The sequence below is a fragment of the Microcaecilia unicolor genome, chromosome 3, assembly GCF_901765095.1.
Source record: "Microcaecilia unicolor chromosome 3, aMicUni1.1, whole genome shotgun sequence".
Classification (NCBI taxonomy): domain Eukaryota; kingdom Metazoa; phylum Chordata; class Amphibia; order Gymnophiona; family Siphonopidae; genus Microcaecilia; species Microcaecilia unicolor.
Window position 1 is genome coordinate 64613049 of NC_044033.1, and position 15068 is coordinate 64628116.

At 50.8% G+C, this 15068-nt stretch overlaps 1 protein-coding gene across 4 annotated transcripts in view; it reads left to right on the plus strand.

Moving 5' to 3' along the window:
* EPRS (glutamyl-prolyl-tRNA synthetase) overlaps window positions 1–15068 on the plus strand; it is a 216568-nt gene that overhangs the window by 197009 nt on the left and 4491 nt on the right. The gene's annotated exons all lie outside the window — the stretch shown is intronic.

Consider the following 15068-nt stretch of genomic DNA (forward strand, 5'->3'; position numbering starts at 1 on the left):
GCTGTATTAGTGTTGTGTTCACTGAGCACATTTTGTCTTTGATCTTTATTGCTGTTTTCCTCCCCCACCCTAAAACACTTCTAAATTTCAAATCACTTGGTTTTGCTGGAGGCATACAATGCTGGCAGATATGTTTTGCCTTGCTCTGACTATTTGTGTAATCCAGTGTTTCCCAACCCTGTCCTGGGGGAACCCCGACGAGTCAGATTTTCAGGATAGCCACAGTGAATATCTATGAGATTGATTTGCATACACTGCCTCCTTGTTATGCAAATCTGTCTCCTGCATAGTCATTGTGGATATCCTGAAAACGTGACTGGCTGGGATTCCCCCAGGACAATTTATAGAAGGGGTACAGCTAAGGGTGGGCCTGGGTGGGAACATGTCCACCCAAAAGCAAACTGCTGCTCTGGTAACTGGCAGGGTTCCCCAAGCCCCACCAGCTGAACATCTCCCTGTAGGTGCACAGCAACGTCTGTGCACAGCTTGGCAGCTGCCTCCTGAGCCGTCAACACAGGTACTCTGTGCATGTGCAAAAACCGAGTATGCACAATGTGCCGGTGGTAGCGGCTCAGGAAGTTGATACCGAGCTGTGCACAGGAGTTTCTGGGCGCCTTTGAGAGTTCTTCACCTTCAGATACTTAGTTTCTTGTAAAGGTTATTGTGGAGGGGGGAGGCAGCGTGGAGTGGCTGCCCATTTCCACCTGTCCCATCCAAAATCTGCCCTCTGGCTACACTACTGGGTTTGGGAACATCTGGTGTAATCTTTTATCAGTTGCTGTATCAGTGGCTGCCACTTCCTGGGCTTCATGAAGTGATTTAAAAGAAAAATATGCCACGGGGCATCTGAACACTGGGAATGCAAACCTAGAGTAATGCACTGGTGACTAAAATCTCTACATTGATAAGGGAGGGAACACTGCAGGTTCCAGGACAGAAAGTCTTATTCTTCAAACTGAAGATAGGCTTGACTGTATCAGCATAATAGGTTCTGGGGTAGAGGTGAAAGGAAGTACAAAGTATGTTGTATATGCGTTAGAACTACTTAGGTACATTCATTGAGGTGGCAGAGTGACAGCAGGAGAAATAATTTGGATTTAAATACTTTGAAAATTAAAGAAAAAAGAACAATTGAAAAGTAAATTTTATTAATTTGGGGAGGGGAAATGGGACTTGATATACCACCTTTCTGTGGTATTTTGCAACTACATTCAAAGCGGTTTACATATATACAGGTACTTCTTTTGTACCAGGGGCAATAGAGGGTTAAGTGACTTACCCACAGTCACAAGGAGCTGCAGTGGGAATCCAACCCAGTTCCCCAGGATCGAAGTCCACTTCACTAACCACTAGGCTACTCCTCCACTGTACTTATTAATTTGGGAGAAATCTGATAGTTACTCATTGAGGTACAGATGAGGTTGTTTGGCTGGAAGATGAGCAAGTTGCATTGATGAGTCTGTCACCATTTCGGTGAACCTGCATCTATAGCTGAGAGCCCACGGTAACTTAAAAAGAGGAGGATTAGCATCAAGAGTGTGGCAGAGCACATTCAGAAAGAGCAAGTAGAAAGGCACGAATTAGACCACTTTCTGTAGTGGTACTGTGACCTATCATGACACATGGTACACTTAGTTTATTTTTAAAATGGGTCTTAGCCCCAGATTATTGTTATAGTAAATAAATAGCTGGAGAGGGCAGACTCCGTGGAAATCTTTTTTTTCTGAAGAATAGGCTGAAAATACGCATTTCTTTAAAATCATCTGGAAGTATCCAACTGAATGCCCTGCGTCCTCTGTTCCTAACGAATAGTCAAATGCTGATGTGAAGGTTGCAGTGCATCTAATGGTTGATCTCAGAGGAGGCAGAACTTAGGTTTTAGTGAAGGTGTGCATATTTGTGTCTGAGAAGACTGTATATATTACACTGAAAAGACAGAGATCAACCAAATAGAATACAGGAAAACCCGTGGACTTAAGTTAGAGAGACACCAGATGTGTTTCCAACACAAGTAATAATCATCTGTGGAAGTTTTAATAAATGGGACCAGCAATATCAGTTAAAAAAAAAATCTTTAGCGCATTCAAAGGATTAGTTCACGTTTGTGGGTTGTACCCATCTACCAGCAGGTGGAAATAGAGAGCAAATTAGAACTTTGCCACATCAGGCTGCTGTGCACTAGGTTCCATTCAGTATCTCTATCTCCAACAGGCGATAGAACCTCGCTATGCAGCTCTGTCTCAGGTTCCTATGGATGGGCACCTGTTTCCTTTCTGAGGGTTCAGTTGAGCTGGGGTAAAGGCTTTATAAATTGGCCTTCTGGGTGTAAACGTGGTGGTGCCAGGTCCCCCCCCACACACACACACTTTTCTGGCCAGGGCCGTGCCGATGCGGTAAGCGAGGTAAGCGCCGCAGGGGGGCACCCACCTCTGGAGGGCGCCGCCGCGGTGCTTACCCTCGCCCCGCGCCGCCGAGGCCTTTAAATCTTTTGGTCGCCCCGGGTGTCACCAGAAAGGGGGGGTGCCGCCGCTCCCGCTGCTCTTCATCCTGGCACCCCCCCCCCCCCCCTCCCCGCACCAGCCCTTTAAATTTATTTGCTGACGCGATAGCGAGCGCAGCAGCTTGTGTGGAAGTAAAAGAAGCGGATCCGATCATCTCATTGGGCCTTCCCTCACTGTCCCGCCCTCCTCTGACGCAACTTCCTATTTCCTCTAGGGCGGGACAGTGAAGGAAGGCCCAATGAGATGATCGGATCCGCTTCTTTTACTTCCACACGAGGTGCTGCGCTCGCTATCGCGTCGGCAATTTCTTTTTAAAGACCGGGTGGCAGGGAGAAGACGAGGCAGGGTGAGGGTGGGGGACAGATGAGGTGAAGGTGGGGGGGACTCGGATAGCAGAAGGGACTGGGTGGGAGCCAGATGGGGTGAGGGGGACTCGGATGGGCAGAAGGGACTGGGTGGGAGACAGATGGGGTGAGGGTGGGGGGCACTTGGATAGCAGAAGGGACTGGGTGGGAGACAGATGGGGTGAGGGGGACTCAATGGGCAGAAGGGACTGGGTGGGAGACAGATGGGGTGAGGGTGGGGGGCACTTGGATAGCAGAAGGGACTGGGTGGGAGCCAGATGGGGTGAGGGGGACTCGGATGGGCAGAAGGGACTGGGTGGGAGACAGATGGGGTGAGGGTGGGGGGCACTTGGATAGCAGAAGGGACTGGGTGGGAGACAGATGGGGTGAGGGGGACTCGGATGGGCAGAAGGGACTGGGTGGGAGACAGATGGGGTGAGGGTGGGGGGCACTTGGATAGCGGAAGGGACTGGGTGAGAGCCAGATAGGGTGAGGGGGACTCGGATGGGCAGAAGGGACTGGGTGGGAGACAGATGGGGTGAGGGTGGGGGCACTTGGATAGCGGAAGGGACTGGGTGGGAGACAGATGGAGTGAGGGGGACTCGGATGGGCAGAAGGGACTGGGTGGGAGACAGATGGGGTGAGGGGGACTCGGATGGGCAGAAGGGACTGGGTGGGAGACGGGGTGAGGGTGGGGGGCACTTGGATAGCAGAAGGGACTAGGTGGGAGACAGATGGGGTGAGGGGGACTTGGATGGGCAGAAGGGACTGGGTGGGAGACAGATGATGGGGTGAGGGTGCGGGGCACTTGGATAGCAGAAGGGACTGGGTGGGAGACAGATGGGGTGAGGGGGACTCGGATGGGTAGAAGGGACTGGGTGGGAGACAGATGATGGGGTGAGGGTGGGGGGCACTTGGATAGCAGAAGGGACTGGGTGGGAGACAGATGGGGTGAGGGGGACTCGGATGGGCAGAAGGGACTGGGTGGTAGACAGATGGGAGAAGGGGCATGGAGCTGGAACTGGGGTCTGAAAAGTGAGCAGGAGGGAGAATGGGGTCATGCCTGGGGCAGGGGTGGATGGGAGAATCAATGGATCTGGAACTAGGGGCAGCCGCAGGTGGGAACTGTGAGCCGAAAAGAGGGGGCAGTGAGAGAGGGGGGATAGATCCTGGATGGAATGGGGAGTGAGAGGGAGGGCAGACCCTGAATGGATGGGAGGGGGAAAGAGAGAGGGCAAATGGTGAATCGAAGGAGCAGAGAGAAAGGGCAGACAGTGGATAGAAGGGAGTGAAAGAGCAGACAGTGGATGGAAGGGGGCAGAGATAGAGGGCAAATGCTAGAGGGAAAGGAGAGAGAGAGGGCAGATGGTGGATGGAAGGGGGAGAGAGAGATGGCAGACTGGGGCAGATGGTGGATGGAAGGGGCAGAAATAGAGGGCAGATGTGGATGGAAGGAACATTAGAGAGGGCAGACACTGGATGGCAGAGAGAGAGCGAAGACAGATGCTGGATGGAAGGAAGACGGTGAAAAGAAGATGAGGAAAGCAGAAACCAAAGACAACAAACTGTAAATATATATTTCCATATCATCAAGCTGATCAATCCATAGACTGGTGGGTTGTGTCCATCTACCAGCAGGTGGAGATAGAGAGCAAACTTTTGCCTCCCTATATGTGGTCATGTGCTGCCGGAAACTCCTCAGTATGTTCTCTATCTCAGCAGGTGGTGGTCACACACAGCAGCAGCTCTGGCTAGGCCTCCAAGCCTAATTTTTAGGTTTTGTTGAGTGCCTGGGGTTGAGGGCTCTTTTGAGCAAGTGCAAACCTGGTGGTGCCAGGTCCCTCCTTTTCTCCCCCCTCCCGCTGGCTCCGTTAAAAAAAAAAAAAAAAAAAAAAATTTTAAACGTCCTTAAAGGCGTTTATTTCGACGTTATTTAAACGTTCATTGCAGCTACTCACTGGGACACCAGTTCGTTACAGCTCGGAGCGGACAGCAGGTAATTTTTACCTTTTTATAGCGGGCAGGGGGTTCCCCGATTCTTCTCCTCGTGGCATATGGCGTCGGAGGGCGAGGGCGCAAAGGGTCGCTCCCCGGATCGCTTGAGCGCTTCTAGAGGGGATGCGGGGGTCTTACAGCCTGATTCGCCCTTGTTGGGTGACAGTTTCGTGACCGATGAATGTCCCGGTCCTTCCTCCGGCGTGGCGGTTTTTCCCGCCATAAACGCCCATCCCCCGCTCCTCGCCTCCGCCATCTTGGCCGGCCACGCGGCTCGGACGGCTTCTTCGTGGGCCGCCCTTGAGGTTGGAGACATTAATGCCATGAACGCCCTTAATTTCGGCGACGGCACAAAAGCGGCTAAAGTTAAGCGCCGTTCTTCCCGCGCGGCTCCTTCGCGGAGTGTCGCGCCGGACGCCATTTTGGATGCGCAGCATGTCTCTCCCCCGCTCTTGCGAGCGCCGGTTGAGGGTGCGTCTAGGGCTGTTGCCCAGGCTGCGGAAGTGCACAGTCTGGGGGGTTTCTCCCCCGTGTTTGTTTTGCTGCTGCATCAGGCTTTCCTCATGCAAAACGCTGCCCCTGCTCCCTCGTCTGGTAAAGAGGTTGAGGTTCCCAGAGGTAAACGCCCTCGGGTTGATTCCCAGGCCTTGGAGGACTTTGTCTCCTCCGATGTAGATGAGGGCAGCGTGTCTGAGGTCTCCCAACGGTCCTTTGCGGATTCCTTGGAGGAGACGGATCCCCGCTCGGATGGAGCGGATGACCCCTCTGCAGCGCGGCTTTTTAGCCCAGGGGATTTGCCCAACCTGTTGTTACAGGCCATGGACACTTTGAAGATTTCCTCTCCGGAGGACGTCTCTCCCTCAGCCCCTGTTGGCTCTGCCATTATGCTGGGGACGAAGTGCCCGCCTAGAACCTTCCACGTGCATGATGCCATGCACACCCTAATTTCGGCTCAATGGGATGTCCCAGAAGCGAGCCTTAAAGTGGCTAGGGCTATGTCCCGCCTCTATCCTTTGGCTGTGAGTGAACGTGAGGCCTATCTGTGGCCTACCGTGGATTCTTTAATCACTGCGGTGACTAAGAAAACGGCGTTGCCGGTGGAAGGTGGCACGGCCCTAAAGGACGCCCAAGACAGAAGATTGGAGGCGGCCTTAAGGTCGTCCTTTGAGGCGGCTGCTTTAAGTTTGCAGGCCTCAGTTTGCGGCTCCTATGTGGCCAGGGCGTGCCTGACTATGGTGCAGCGGGCTTCCCCCTCGGATCATTCCTTGAGGGCTGATTGGCCGGCCCTGGAATCGGGCTTAGCCTATTTGGCAGACTTGCTGTATGATGTCTTGAGGGCCTCAGCGAAAGGCATGGTTCAGACAATCTCTGCGCGGCGGTGGCTTTGGCTGAAACATTGGTCTGCTGACCACGCCTCTAAATCCCGCCTGGCTAGGTTGCCTTTTAAAGGCAAGCTGCTCTTTGGGGTCGAGCTGGACAAAATCGTGACCGATCTCGGCACGTCTAAGGGCAAGAAATTACCAGAGGTCAGGGCTCGGGCTAGTTCTCGTCCCGGTACCTCCAGAGGACGGTTGCAGGAAGCCCGTCGGTACCGCCCGGGCAAGTCGGGTTCCTCTGCCCCCTCTTCCTTCAAGAGGAATTTCTCCCCCAAGCAGCATTCCTTTCGCAGAGACCGCCGTCTCGGAGGTGCTCCCTCCGGTCTTCCCCCAGGGTCTCGTACCCAATGATGGGGTCTTGGTCCACGCCCCAGTGCAGATTGGAGGACGGCTGTCCTCGTTTCTGGGCGAGTGGACCACAATAACTTCAGACGCGTGGGTGCTGGAAGTCATCAGAGACGGCTACAAACTAGAGTTCTGCCGACCCTTAAAAGACGGGTTTGTACTCTCTCCCTGCAAGTCTCCGGTCAAAGCTGTGGCAGTGCAGCAGACCTTGGACAATCTGATCCGCCTGGGCGCGGTCGTTCCGGTGCCAGAAAGTCAGCTTGGCAAGGGACGTTACTCCATTTACTTTGTGGTACCAAAGAAAGGAGGTTCTGTCCGGCCTATCCTCGACCTCAAAGGGGTCAATCGGGCCTTGAAAGTGCGGCACTTTCGCATGGAGACTCTCCGCTCTGTTATAGCGGCAGTGAAGGCAGGAGAGTTCCTGGCATCCTTGGACATCAAGGAAGCGTACCTGCATATTCCCATCTGGCCTCCTCATCAACGCTTTCTGCGTTTTGCAGTCCTGGGACGACACTTCCAGTTCAGAGCCCTCCCTTTCGGGTTGGCTACTGCTCCGCGGACCTTTTCCAAAGTAATGGTGGTCATCGCGGCCTTCCTACGAAAGGAAGGGGTACAAGTCCATCCTTATCTGGACGACTGGTTGATCCGAGCCCCCTTTTATGCAGAGTGCGGCAAAGCTGTGGACCGGGTAGTTGCTCTTTTGAGCTCCCTGGGATGGATCATCAACTGGGAGAAGAGCCAGCTGCGCCCGACTCAGTCCCTGGAGTACCTGGGAGTTCGATTCGACACCCAAGTGGGCAGAGTTTTCCTGCCAGACAATCGGATTGTCAAACTTCAGGCTCAGGTGGACCAGTTCCTAGTAGCCTCTCCCCTTCGGGCTTGGGACTATGTGCAGCTGCTGGGCTCTATGACGGCCACGATGGAAGTTGTGCCCTGGGCCAGGGCTCATATGAGACCACTTCAACACTCTTTGCTGCAGCGCTGGACTCCGATGTCGGAGGATTATGCTGTGCGCCTTCCCTTGGACCCAGCAGTGCGCAAGGTGCTGAGCTGGTGGATGCAGACAGACAAGTTGTCTGCGGGAATGCCTCTGGTGACCCCAGAGTGGATTGTCGTCACGACGGACGCCTCGTTGTCGGGCTGGGGAGCCCACTGCTTGGGAAGGACAGCGCAGGGGCTCTGGTCTCCTGCAGAGGCAAAGTGGTCTATCAACCTCCTGGAACTCAGAGCCATTCGGTTGGCGCTTTTGGAGTTCATCCCGGTACTGGTGTTGAAGCCGGTACGGGTCCTGTCGGACAATGCCACGGCTGTGGCCTATGTCAACCGCCAGGGAGGTACCAAGAGCGCCCCTTTTGCCAAGGAGGCTATGAATCTTTGCCAGTGGGCGGAAGCGAACCTGGAGCAGCTTTCAGCGGCCCACATTGCCGGAGTCATGAATGTCAAGGCGGACTTTCTCAGTCGCCATACCTTGGAGCCCGGAGAATGGCAGCTATCTGCTCAGGCGTTCTTGGACATCACGAAGCGCTGGGGCCAGCCGAGCCTAGATCTGATGGCGTCATCGGCCAATTGCCAAGTGCCGCGCTTTTTCAGCAGAGGACGGGACCCTCGATCCCTGGGAGTAGATGCTCTTCTCCAACAGTGGCCGACACAAGAGCTTCTCTATGTGTTCCCGCCCTGGCCCATGTTGGGCAGGGTGCTAGACCGGGTGGCAAAGCATCCCGGCAGGGTAATCCTGGTGAGTCCGGATTGGCCCAGGCGTCCCTGGTATGCGGACTTGATCAGGCTCTCAGTGGACGATCCTCTGCGGCTGCCAGTGGAGCAGGGCCTGTTGCATCAGGGTCCCGTGGTGATGGAGGATCCCTCCCCCTTTGGTCTTATGGCCTGGCTATTGAGCGGCAGCGTCTGAGGAAGAAGGGCTTCTCAGACAAGGTCATCGCCACTATGCTGAGAGCGAGGAAGCGCTCTACTTCTACTGCTTACGCCAGGGTTTGGCGTATCTTTGCAGCGTGGTGTGAAGCAGGCTCACTTTCTCCCTTCACTGCTCCAATTTCTTCAGTGTTGGCGTTCCTGCAAGAAGGTCTGGAGAAAGGCCTGTCGCTCAGTTCCCTTAAAGTCCAGGTAGCGGCTCTGGCTTGCTTCAGGGGCCGCCTGAAGGGTGCTTCCCTGGCTTCGCAGCCAGATGTGGTGCGCTTTCTCAAGGGAGTTAATCACCTGCGCCCTCCTCTGCACTCAGTGGTGCCTGCGTGGAATCTCAACCTGGTGCTAAGAGCATTGCAGAAGCCGCCTTTTGAACCCTTGTCGAGGGCATCTCTGAAAGACCTGACGTTGAAAACAGTCTTTTTGGTGGCTATCACTTCAGCCAGAAGAGTTTCCGAGCTCCAGGCGCTCTCATGTCGAGAGCCTTTTCTGCAGTTCACTGAGGCAGGAGTGACTATTCGCACAGTGCCTTCCTTCCTGCCCAAGATTGTTTCTCGCTTCCATGTGAATCAGCAGCTCTGTCTCCCTTCCTTTCGTAGGGAGGACTACCCAGAGGAGTACTCTGCTCTTAAATATCTGGATGTGAGACGAGTCATCATCAGATACTTGGAAGTGACCAATGATTTCCGGAAATCGGATCATCTGTTTGTCCTGTTTGCAGGTCCCCGTAAGGGTCTGCAGGCTGCTAAGCCTACAGTGGCAAGATGGGTCAAGGAAGCCATTGCAGCGGCTTATGTGGCCGCGGGGAAGGTGCCGCCTATCCAGCTGAAGGCTCACTCCACGAGAGCTCAGGCGGCCTCGATGGCAGAGGCCGGATCCGTCTCCTTGGAAGAGATATGCAAGGCGGCAACTTGGGCTTCGGCTCATACATTCTCCAAGCATTACCGTTTGACTGTGGCTGCACGGGCGGAGGCCCGGTTTGGAGCTTCAGTGTTGAGGTCAGGGATTTCAATGTCCCGCCCTGGGTGAGTACTGCTTCGGTACATCCCACCAGTCTATGGATTGATCAGCTTGATGATATGGAAGGTAAAATTATGTATAATCATACCTGATAATTTTCTTTCCATTAATCATAGCTGATCAATCCATAGCCCCTCCCAGATATCTGTACTGTTTTTATTCTGGTTGCATTTCAGGTTCAAGTTTAGTCTTCAGTTACTTCAGAAAGACTTCGTGTTCAAGTTTTTTACTTGGATTCTTCAAGAGTTAAGACGAGTTTGTGTTACAGTGAGCTGCTGCATTCCTCTCCCCTCCGTTTTACGGGGCTGGATTGAGACTTAAAATTCTGCCGGCACTCCCTCCCGCTTCGTGCGGCTGTAGGGCAGCTTTGTACCCCTCCCGCTTCGGCGGTGTTAGGGTCAGTCAGCTCCTCCCGCGGTTGCGGTTGCAGGATAAGCCAGATCCCCCCCGCATCGGCGGGTGTGGTGTCCCTCCCCCGCTCCGCGGGGATGAGCTGGACGGATTCCCCTCCCCCACTTGTGTGGGGATGAGCTGGGTTAATTCCCCTCCCCCGTTTCGGCGGTGGTGAGCTGGGCAGAGTGTCCCTTCGTGGGTGTAATTCTCTAAGTGCTGAGTCCTGCGGATGGAGCTTTGATATCGACATACTGAGGAGTTTCCGGCAGCACATGACCACATATAGGGAGGCAAAAGTTTGCTCTCTATCTCCACCTGCTGGTAGATGGACACAACCCACCAGTCTATGGATTGATCAGCTATGATTAATGGAAAGAAAATTATCAGGTATGATTATACATAATTTTACCTTTTATTATTTTGCTTTAGGATATAGTATTTTAGCTGTGTTAATAAATGTTTATAAATAGAACATGTAAATAAGGTAATCTTTTTATTGGACTAATTTTAATACATTTTGACTTAACTTTCAGAGAACAAAACCCCCTTCCTCAGATCAGGATAGGATACTGTAACAGCACTATACTGTATTGACCTGAGGAAGGAGATTTTGGCCTCTGGAAGCTAAATGTATTAGTCCAATAAAATATTATTTTATTTTCTGTATTTGTTTTATTTCTATTTGTTAATTTGTAAAGTGGTGATTGGTATTTGTTAGTTTTTTCAAATTTACATCTGCTGTCTTTATATTTTGCACAGTACTAGGAGACATTTTCTGTTTCTGTGGTGTTGCATTGTATGCAGAGTCTGGCATCGGGGGTTCAGTTTAATTTTTGTCTAAATAGAAAGTTTATGATTACTTATTCTATAGTGCATTAGGGTGTATCTGTGTTTGTGAAAAAGACATGGCTTTCAGTTGGCATTGACTGTGCAGGATTGACGATCTGTACTATTCTGTCTGGTTTCGTTTTACAATAGGTGAATTGATGTTCTAGTGCTCACTGTAGTGCTTAAGATGCTTTCCTTTTCCTTGTGTGACTCGTAGAAACGACTGCTTATGGTATGGTAAAATTGCTCTATAGGTCGTGAGTGTTTTGTATTCTCGGTATGCCTAGTACTGGATTTGGGGAGGGGGGTGTTAAACAATGACCGGCCCCGGGTGAACTACCCTAGCTACGCCACTGCTGCCGACGTCTCCCTTCCCTTGCACTCGTTGGTTCCCTCAGTGTCCCGTCTTCTTCTGACGTCAGAAGAAGGCGGACACTGAGGGAACCAAGAGCGCAAAGGGAAGGGAGACGTCGGCAGCGCTCCACTTTCACTGACGCTACTGCGACTGGAAGTAAAAGATTTAAAGGCCCCAGGGTGCGGAGGGAAGGGCAGAGAGGCATGGATGGGAGGGCAGGGCCCAGGGAGAGGACAAATTGCTGGAAGGGGACGGGAGGGGAGAGAGGATTGCTGGCTATGGATGGAGGAGGGAAGGGCAGAGAGGGACAAGGATGGACATGGGGGCCCAGGGAGAGGACAAATTGCTGGAAATGGAGGGGAGGGGATAGAGGAGGCAAGGATTGCTGGCTATGGATGGAGGAGGGAAGGGCAGAGAGGGACAAGGATGGACATGGGGGCCCAGGGAGAGGACAAATTGCTGGAAATGGAGGGGAGGGGAGAGAGGAGGATTGCTGGCTATGGATGGAGGAGGGAAGGGCAGAGAGGGACAATAATGGACATGGATGGGAGGACAGGACCCAGGGAGAGAGGAGAAATTGCTGGAAATGGATATAGAGCAAGAAATAAAGAAGAAAGGAGAAAAGTAAAGAAATAAATGGAAAGGAAGCCCTGGAAATGGAGTTAAGAGGACAGATAGCAGCAGAATCAGATACTGGACCAGCATGATTGAAAAAAGAAAGTCACCAGACAACAAAGGTAGAAAAAAATCATTTTATTTTCATTTTAGCGTTTGGAATATGTCCACTTTGAGAATTTACATCTGCTATCTTATTTTGCAATGTATAGCAATTTGTTTCTAAGAATATTGCTGACAATTCCTTTCAGTGTGGCAAGTGGTGAGCGATCATTTTCATGGGGGGGGGCGTGATCATTTTCACGGGGGGGGGGGGGGGGGGGGCGCCAACTGATAGTCTGCAGGGGGGCGCCAGAGACCCTAGGCACGGCCCTGTTTCTGGCCTTTTCTTGGGGTTTCAGTTGAGCTTCTGGAGCAAAAGTCTTTCTCAGCCTTTTCGGTGTAAACCTGGTGGTGCTAGGTCTCTCCCCCTCCCACACCTCCTCTCCCCTCTGTGGCTTCTCCTGCCTTGAGCCTGCGGTTTCTCATTTTAGAGACTTTATTTGGGGAGTATTCCCTGCCAAGGAATATTACTGCAGTGCTTTGTGCCTGGAAACCAGAAATCCTGTTTTCTTCACTCTGGAAAGTTAAGATTTTACTTATAGTTTCAGAGCTGGTTAAATGCTGTTCCTGGTATGGGAGCCAGTGAGCAGCATCAGGGCAGTGCACAGTAAAAGTGGTTATTTAGTGTTCCCATACCTTTCATTTGCAGAGCTTTGAGTCTCCTCAGTTTTTTTGACACGGCAGGTACTTTAAAAAAAACAAACCAAAAAAAACACATACACACACCCTGAAAATTTCCCTCGCTTAATTTGTGGAAATTTCCTTTTTTTAGCATCTTTACGAAGGAATGTAGTATAGCGTCCAGCTTAGTGCTCTAGGCTCCTTGTTTCTATGAGAAATGGTTCTGAGGCTAGTGCACTGTTCTCATGTCTCTCCTGGTCTCTATGGGACCCTCAGTGCTACATTGGTGGGATTTTCTCCAGGTGCAGTGTTTGAGAAGCAGAATATTTTTATTTTGGAAGGTGTCTGACATCCATCCTGAAGGTCACAGGTTCAAGGATGGTTTGTGCAAAGTTACTGTTAAATATCTTACTTTGAAAATGGTTTTATTAGTAGCTATATCTTTGGCCTCAAGCCGCCTTATGTAGAGATCCCTTTCTGTGTTCTGCTGAAGTTAGGGTGTCTACCCATACTGTTCTTCCTTTTTACTTATCTAGACTGCTTTCGGCTTTTCATGTTAATCAAACTCTGTATTTACATTCCTTTTCTGAAGAAGATTGTGGAAACAATTTTCCTCCTTGCATCTCCTTGATGTTAAGAGCTCTTTTACGCTATTTAGAGGTCACTAATGATTTTAAGTGCTCAGTTAATCTTTTTATTCTTCTTTTGGGACCCAAAAAGGGTTTGTGCACTTCTAAAGCGACTATAGCTCATTGGCTAAAGTACACTATCTCTTTGGCCTATTTGTTAGGGGAAAGAACTCTCTTCCATCTTAAAGGTCATTCTACAATAGTGCTATCTGTTTCCTTTCTGGAAGCCCATATTGTTTCTGTAGATGAAATTTGTAGGGCTGCCACATAATCCATATTTCATACATTTTCTTAGCATTAACTTCTAGATGTGGCAGCTAGGGCAGAAACTTTATTTGGATTTTTTGTTCTTGTGGAAGTATTATTGAATTCCCTCCCAACTTAAGGACTGCTTTTATACATCCCACAAGTATGGACTAATCCTTTGGAGACGCTAAGGAAGGAGAAATTAGTTCTTATCTGATAATTTTCTTTCCTTTAGTCCCAAAGGATTAGTCCTTATCCAACCCTTTTCTTTCTGTTTTATTGGGTTATTTGTTGATTTTGTTTTTTATGCTCAAACTTAGTGTTTGTTCTTCAAAGTGTATAAAAATTTGTTAGATGCAGGAATTCTACTTCTTTCTGTTAACTTCATACTGCTTGGCTATTCAAATACTGAAAGCACTGCCATTTCCTCCCCTCACCCTCTCCACAGCCAGTTTGAACTTTGTGGGTGTGGCTTGGATCTCTTTCAGGGAGAGAAAATTAACAACTTATAGCAGCAGCTTCAGAGAGCATTTTCCATCTCACAGATAGGCTGCAGAGAATAACTTCTCCTGCTTTAGACTTAATCCCACCCACCCCTAGAGTGACCTGTCTTATATAACCTCCCTATCAACCCACTCATTACTTTACCTCACCCATTTCTATTCTTCTATCACCTTCTCCCACTACTCCAACCAGAGTTACACCTAATCACACTGACCTCCCTTCAACATCTTCAGTCCTTCTGTGACTGTTCTCTTGTGCTTGACTGCTTAAATATTTTAAATTTAAATGCTTTACTTTTTGTCTATTAGATTGTAAGCTCTTTGAGCAGGGACTGTCTTTCTTCTGTGTTTGTACAGCGCTGCATACACTTTGTAGTGCTCTAGAAATGTTAAATAGTAGTAGTAATGGAACCTAGTGCACAGCAGCCTGATGTGGCAAAGTTCTAATGTGCTCTCTATCTCCACCTGCTGGTAGATGGGCACAACCCACAAGTATGGACTAATCCAGCATTTCCCAAACTGTGTGCCACGGCACCCTGGTGCGCTGCAGTGAACTCGCAGGGGTGCCGTGGCAAATCTTGACCTCCCTCATGCCGCCCACAATCCTACTTCCCCTCCCACAGGTCTGGAATCTGCTGCTTCCTGCTTCTTCTCCCGCTGCCACTGCAGTGCTTGCAGCTTATATTTTCGAGCTGTCCGCGATTCACACAGGCACTGCGGGGGACTTCCCTCTGTCGTGTCCAGCCCTCATAACAGGAAGTTACGGCAGACTGGGAAGGCCCTGGAGTTGCCTGCCTGTGTGAATCACGGACAGCCCGAAAATGTAAGCTGCAAGCACTGCTGCAGTGGTGAGGGAAGGAGAAGGAAGCAGCAGTGATCCTGGACCTGCAGGAAAGAAGGTAGCGAGTGATGCTGGATTTGGGGTAAGCAGAGGTGTGTTGGATTTATGGGAGGAGAGGGACTTCAGGGAATGGGGTGCTGGACTTTCTGGGAAGAGGGGGCTGCAGGGAAAGGGAGACCTATGTGACGGGGGGTAGTGTGGAACTTTTGTGGCCAGGAAGGGTGCAAAGACCCATGTGGCCGGGTGGGGGGAAGGGGGTGCCATGAAAAATTGCTCAGACGCTATAGGTGCCGTGAACCAAAAAAGTTTGGGAACCCCTGGACTAATCATTTAGGACTAAAGGAAAGAAAATTATCTGGTAAGAACTAATTTTTCCGTTCCTTTTTATAAATAAAAGCAGAATGCCAAATATTACCCCTGGAATGTGTAGGAACTAT